This window comes from Chrysochloris asiatica, unplaced genomic scaffold, assembly GCF_000296735.1.
Source record: "Chrysochloris asiatica unplaced genomic scaffold, ChrAsi1.0 scaffold00018, whole genome shotgun sequence".
Taxonomy (NCBI): Eukaryota; Metazoa; Chordata; class Mammalia; order Afrosoricida; family Chrysochloridae; genus Chrysochloris; species Chrysochloris asiatica.
In genome coordinates this window covers 19,146,609-19,154,148 of record NW_006408536.1, presented here as the reverse complement: position 1 = coordinate 19,154,148, position 7,540 = coordinate 19,146,609, and the positions used below count along the sequence as shown (strand labels likewise).

Here is a 7,540-nt window from a genome sequence, read left to right as displayed (position 1 = left end):
AGATGGATTACAAGAAGATGGGTTCTATGAAGAAAAACATGGCATCAGGATTGGAAGAAGACTCATTAACAACCTGCGATATGCAGATGATACTGCCTTGCTTGCTGAAAGTGAAGAGGACTTAGAACATTTACTGATGAAGATCAAAGAGCACAGCCTTTGGTATGGGTTGCACCTCAATGTAAAGAAAACAAAAATCCTCACCATTGGACCAATAAATAACGCCCATATAAATGAAGAAAAGATTGAAGTTGTCAAAGACTTCATTTTGCTGGGATCAACCATCAACACTCATGGAAGCAGCAGTCAAGAAATCAAATGACGTATTGAAGTAGGCAAATCTTCTGCACAGGACCTCTTTAAAGTGTTGAAGAGAATAGTTGTCAGTTTGAGGACTAAGGCGCACGTGACCCAAGCCATGGTATTTTCAATCGCCTCATATGCAAAATGTGACAGTTGCACAGTGAATAAGGAAGACCATTGAAGAATTGATGCATTTGAGCTATGGTGTTGGAGGAGAATATTGAGAGTACCATGGACTGCCAAAAGAGCCAACCAATCTATGTTGGAAGAAGTACAGACAGAGTGCTCCCTGGAAGCCAGGATGGCCAAACTTTGTCTCTCATACTTCCGACATAGTGTCTGGAGGGAGCAGTTGCTGGAGAAGGATATCGTGTTTGGTAAGTTGGAGGGTCAGAGAAAAAGAGGAAGACACCCAATGAGATGGATTGGCACAGTGGCAGTAGCAATGATAGGCTCAATGTTGGGTGGGAAAGAGGAGAACCACATTTCTCCCCAAACACCACCATATGCACGCCAGAAAGTAAAACAATACAAGCAAGTAAGCAGCCAACAATGAAACAAGAAAATAGTAAAGTAGAAGAAATTTTTTTTAACCAGATAGGGACCAGAAAAAATGAATATAATAACTAAACAAAGAAAAGGAAGAACGAAACACAAAAATAACAGAGAAACCAGGAAGAGAGAAGATAAAAAGAGAAAGAAAATAGACAGTAGTAAAGAAAGATCAAAAAGGGGGGGGAAACAAGCAGGGAAATGAGAGATGGAAGAAAAGAAGGAAAAACAAAAGCATAGATAGGATAAAATTCAAGGGAATGAAAAGAGAAGAAAGAGAAAGAATTAAACCAAATAAAAAGAAACCAAAACATTGAAACAACAGAAGGAAAAAACCAAAACCCCAAAAAACCAGTGCAGCTGTTGTGTGTGTAGAGGATAAAACTCTGGAGCTCCTCCAAGCCAAGGATCTCACAAGATGGGTTTGAGAAGGTTGTGATGTGGAATTCCTAGCTCTGGATGGAGTTCCTATTGGTCTCAATGCGATATATGTTCAGAGCACTCAATCCGGAAGTAGTTCCTGGAGGCCCTTGATGGAGCTGTTTCAGTGTCTGTTTAGGAGCACAAGGCAGCTGGGGGCAGGGTGATTGGTGAAATGTTTATCTGGTGGTTCAGTAGCTGAGTCCACCTGAATTCAGGCACCAAAATGGTACATCAAAGGCAGCTGGCCCCTGCCCCACATTGGTGTGGCTCCCTTCCGTGAGGCTCTGAACTCCCAGAGAGCAGGGATTGCACTAGGAATAGATGAGGGTAGAAGGGAGAGCATGGGGGAAAAAAAGAAGAAATCACATCAGTCCAGTCACCTGTTTAACTCCGCTTTGCCAAGCCACCTGCTGTTGCCAAGGCTACTCACAAAGGTTCAAGATGGTCACGCTTGTTTGGCTGGCCTTTCACCAGTCTCCCTCTCCTGCCATCTCTGCTCAGCTTCTCCTTCCAGCAAGCACTCAAGACACTTTTCTAACCTTTCTTCTGTAGTTCAGGGCTCAAGGATTTTCATCTGTGTCTGTTTCATTTGGTCTCTTGTATCTTTGTTGTAGAGGGTCCATGTAGTACATCTGCCTAGTCCACCATCTTACTGGAAATCCATCCTTGTCTCTTATCCTGGTGTTCCTAGTAAAGTTTACTTTATCAGAAATCAACATTGCCATTTCTACCAGTTTTGATTGCCATTAGCTTGATACATTTTTTCCAGACTTTGATTTTTAGGCTATTTTTGTCTTTGTGTGTAAGGCGTGTCTCTTGGCTCCGGTTTGGTTTTCTTATACAGTCTCCTGATTGGTGCATTCAATTGGTTGCTCTCATTTTGCTCTGTGTTTTTTTTCTGGTGCTACTGGTTTCTTTGTTCCATGCAATATTCTATGCTTAGCTCATTTGTTTGTGGGTTTTCTTGTCATTTTCTTCATTGCTGTTGTTTTAGTGTTTTATGATGTTGTTTTATATCCTTATGATTTTCCTTTCTTTTGTTTTCAGCATTGTTGTTGTTGTTGTTAAGTGCCGTCGAGTTGATTCTGACCCATAGCAACCCCTGTATAGGGTATAGAGGAGTGGCTGTTAAGTTTGAACTGCCGACCTTGTGGTTTAAAGTGACCTTGAAGTCCAGCACATTAACCCACAGCACCACACCACGACTTCACTTATTTTGATCATAAGGTTTATTTATTTATTGCCAAGAAATAATCTGTTCTATTATGAAATCTACTTGATTTACTCTGCATTTGAAAGTTCTGTAACTACATTATTATCTCTTTTTCTTTGTGAGTTTTGTGGTTGTTTGTTGTTACACAATAAACTAATATTGTAGGTTTGTTTTACTTTGGATGCTTCTATATCTGGGTTGACTTCTGGTTGGTGTTGTCATGTGTGTTAATCTCAGGTTGTCTGACATTGTTGGTACTGTGTCTGCAATCCACCTTTTAATTTTTTTTCTGTACATTTCATATGCAAATGAATACAATAAACTCATTTTTTAAAAGCCTTATGTACACATCAGTATTACCTAAAATTCTTATGACTAAAATAGAGATGCACCACTACAGACTGGTGACACTGGGACACACGTGACACATTCCTCCACACACAGCTCATGAAGCATTACATGCCACGCACAGCGAACCAAATGCTTATGTATGACCATGATACTGTTACTGCTATAATCACAAAGCCAGCATCGGCTTATCCACATGTGTACAGTTAGGCCCACACCACAGATTTTCTGAATTTAAGCAAGAGCAGCATCTAACTGTGAATAATTTCTTCCTGTGAGTAGCGTGAGGGATTTAGCTTGTCTCTCGTTGTTAGAAGCCGTCTGCTCTGCGCAGAGGCTGGGGTCATATGATGCCGAAGATCATGGGCAGGTACTGCTCATAGGACACTAGATCCAATGGTCTTGGTCCTTGTCGTGGTGCTGGAATATGTCTGTCAGTCTCTGCAAGATGATGTAGGCTTGGTTGAAGTCATCAAAAGCAATCTGTTCTTGTTCCTGTGTATTCATGAGGATATTGTGAAACTGTTCTGAGAGCTGATACCCAAAACCTGAAAGTGCCTGCCTGAGCTCATTCTTATCCATCATCCCAGAGTTGTCCTGGTCGTAGGTGCACAAGACGTTCTGCCAGTCTATGATGCTGGTGAACTTGCTGAAGTTTACTCCAGCCTTGTTCTCTCAGTCAAGCATGGCTGTTATTGAATCACTGGATTAAATGGAGTCCATTTAATACAGCTTGTTGTCTGAGATCACGCCACTCTGGTCTTTGTTGGTGCAAGACTAACAACTTCTTCATTTCAGACACCTTTTTCAGCAACATAAATGGCAACTATACATGTGAACTTCACCAGATGGAATTTGCAGGAATCAAAATGAAGAGATGATGGGGAAGCTCAGTATCATCAGCCAAAACAAGGCCAGGGGCCAACTATGGAACACACCATTCAATTGCTCATATGCAAATTCAGGTTGAAGAAAATTAAAACAAGCTCCCAAGAACCAAAATATGATCTAAAGTGCATCCCACCTGAATTTAGAGACCATCTCAAGACCAGATTTGACACATTAGACACTAATAACCGATGACCAGAGGAGTTACAGGATGACATCAAGAACATCATATACGAAGAAAGTAAAAGGTCATTAAAAGACAGGAATGAAAGGAAAGACCAAACTGGATGTCTGAAGAGACTCTGAAACTTGCTCTTGAGAGAAGAGTAGCTGAAGTCAGTCAAAGAAATGATGAAGTAAAAGAGCTGAATAGAAAGTTTCAAAGGACAGCTCAAGAAAGACAAAGTAAAGTATTATAATGAAATGTGCAAAGAACTAGGCTTAGAAAACTAAAAGAGAAGAGCATGCTTGACATTTCTCAAGCTGAAAGAACTAAAGAAAAAATTCAGGCTTCACATGCAATATTGAAGGATTCTATATTGTGGCACTGTAGGATAAGCACTACCACTAACTGAAAGATTGGCATTTCAAACCCACCAGCTGCTCCTTAGACACCCTATACACATTTTGCCTTGAGTCACAACTGACTCGACGGCACTTAACACCAGCAACAACAATGGACAAAATATTGAATGATGTAGGAAACATCAAAAGACTATAGAAGGAATACACAGAGGTACTGTAAAGAATTGGTTGACATTCACCCATTTTAGGAGGTAGCATATAATCAAGAACTAATAGTATTGAAGGAAGATGTCCAAGCTATACTGAAGGCATTAGTGAAAAACAAGGCTCCAGGAATTTACAGAATACCAGTTGAAATGTTTCAACAAACTGATGTATGACTGAAAGCACTCATTCACCTATGCCAACCGACTGGAAGAAATCTATATTTGTGCCCATTCCAAAGAAAGGTGATCCTACAAAATGCAGGAGTTATCAAATCATACCATTAATATCCTGGTGTTGTGCTGTAGGATCAGCACTGGACTTTGAACCACAAGGTCGGTAGTTCAAACCCACCAGCTGCTCCTTGGAAAGAAACCCTATATAGGTTCTCTACTGAGTTGAAACAGACCCAATGGCACTAACAACAACATCATTATATCACACGTAAGTAAACTTTTGCTGAAAATAATTCAAAAATGGTTGCAGCAGTACATTGGAAGGGAGCTGCAAGAAATTCAAGCTGGATTCAGAAGAGGACATGAAATGAGGGTTATTTGCTGACATCAGATGGATCTTGGCTGAAAACAGAGAATATGAGAAAGACATTTACTTGTGTTTTATTAACCATGCAAAGGCATTTGATTGTGTGGATCATAACAAACTATGGATAATCTTGCAAAGAGTGGGAAATCCATTCTTAATTATGCTCATGTGGAACCTATACATAGACCAAGAGGCAGTCATTCAAATAGGACAAGGGGTTGTACTTTTCATCATGCTTATTCAATCTGTATGCTGGGAAACTGGATTATATAAAGAAGAACATGGCAGCAGGATTAGAGGAAGACTCATTAACAACCTGTGATATGCAGATAACATAACCTTACTTGCTGAAAGCTAAGAGGTCTTGAAGCACTTACTGATGAAAGTCAAAAACTATAACCTGCGATAGTGATTATACCACAACACAAAGAAAATTTAAAAATCCTCACAATTGGACTAATAAACATTATCATAAATGAAAAAAGAGTTGAAGTTGTCAAGGATTTCATATGACTTAAATCCACCATAAATGCTCATGGAAGTCAAGAAGTAGAATGACTTCTACTTTTTTGGGCAAATCTGCTGCAAAGTGTTAAAGAACCAATGTCACTTTGAGAATTAAGATGCACCTGATCCAAGCTTTGGTATTTTCAGTCATCTCATATGCATATGAAAGCTGGACTATGAATAAGGAAGACTGGAGAAGAATCGATGCATCTGAATTATGGTGTTGGCAAAGAATATTGAAAGTACTGTGGACTGCCAAAAGAACAAATCAGCCTGTCTTAGAAGTATAGCCAGAATTCTCCTTAGATGGAGGCTTCTTCTCTCATACTTTGAACAAGGAGGGACCTGTCCTTGGAGAAGGACATCATGCTTGGTAAAGTAAAGGGTCACTTTAAAAAGAGGAAGACCCTTCCCTCCAACCCCCTGCCCTCAATGAGATGAATTGTCATAGTGACTGAGCAATAGACTCACCCAGAAAACAACTGTGAGGAAGGCGAAGGGAAGGCCTGGGCATTGTTTCCTTCTGTTTCGCATGGGGTTGCACCTAAGAACAACAACAATATTCCTATTGCACTACTTTTCACAATAGCTAAAAGGCAGGAACAACCTAAGTGCTCATCAATGGATGAATGGATAAGCAAAATGTGGAACATTTTGGAATATGTTGGAATAATGGAACACTTGGTTGTTGTTGTTAAGTGCCTTTGAGGCAATTCTAACTCATTATCACCCTGTATAAGATTTCCGAGGAGTGCCTGGTGAGTTTGTGTATTAGTCTAGCGCTTACGCTATAGAGCCATACTAGGACACCAATGGGATACTACTCATCCATAAAGAAAAGAGTTCCCGAAACACCTTGCAACTTGGATGACCTGGAGGGTGTTAATATTATGTATCTCATGTTTATGAAATAACCAAAACCCAAATCAAACCCACTGCCACCAAGTCAGTTCTGACTCATAGAGACCCTATGTAGAGTTTCCAAGACTGAAAATTTTTACGAAAGCAGGCAGTCTCCTCTTTCTCCCACAGAGTAGCTGGTGGGTTCGAACTGCTGACCTTGTGTCTAGTACTTACCTTACAACACCAGCAGTTAGGACAAGACAAGAGTAGGTGGTCATATGGGGACTAATATACATTGGAGTCCTGGTGTGGTACTGTAGGATAAGCACTGGATTACTAACCACAAGGCTGACGTTCAAACCCACCGGCTACTCCTTGGAAATCTTATACAGGATTGCTATGAAGCAGAACCAATTCAATGGTACTTAGCAAAAACAATAATATTAATCACTTAGAAAGATGTTTACTTGTGTGGATCATAACACACTATGGATAACGTTGTGAAGAATGGGAATTCTAGAACGCTTAACTCTATTCATGCAGAACCCATACAAACTGAACAAGGGGATACTGTGTGATTTAAAATTAGAAAAGGTATGCATTAAGGTTGTATCTTTTCACCCTACTTATTCAATCTGCATGCTGAGTAAATAATTCAAGAAGCTGGACTATATGAAGAATGTGGCAAAATTGGAGGAAGGCTCATTCATTAATAACCTGCCACATGCAGATGGCACAACTTCTTTGTTGTGAATGAAGAGGACTTGAAGCACTTACTGATGAAGATAAAAAGAAATACAGCTTTCAGTATGGGTTACAACTCAGTGTAAAGAAAACAAAAGTCCACTCAAGTGGATCAATAAACAACGTCATTATAAATGGAGAGAAGATTTTATTTGGCTAGGATCAATGTTCATGGAAGCAGCAGTCAAGAAATAGAACAACACATTGCATTGGGCAAATCTGCTGCAAAAGGCCTCTTTAAAGTGTTCAAGAGCTAAGAAGACTAAGGTGTGTCTGACCCAAGCCATGGTATATATATATATATATAGATATAGATATAGATATAGATGATATAGATATAGATAGATAGATAGATAGATAGATAGATAGATAGATAGATAGATTAGAATAAACATCTTTGATACATGTACTGGATGTGAGGGAATAGAGAAGTGGATTGAATGCTTA

General features: G+C 39.7%; 1 pseudogene; it reads right to left on the bottom strand.

The window, feature by feature from the left end:
• Positions 1 to 3,182: 3,182 nt before the first annotated feature.
• Positions 3,183 to 3,526, bottom strand: LOC102833964 (annotated as a pseudogene).
• Between the last annotated feature and the right edge of the window lie 4,014 nt (positions 3,527 to 7,540).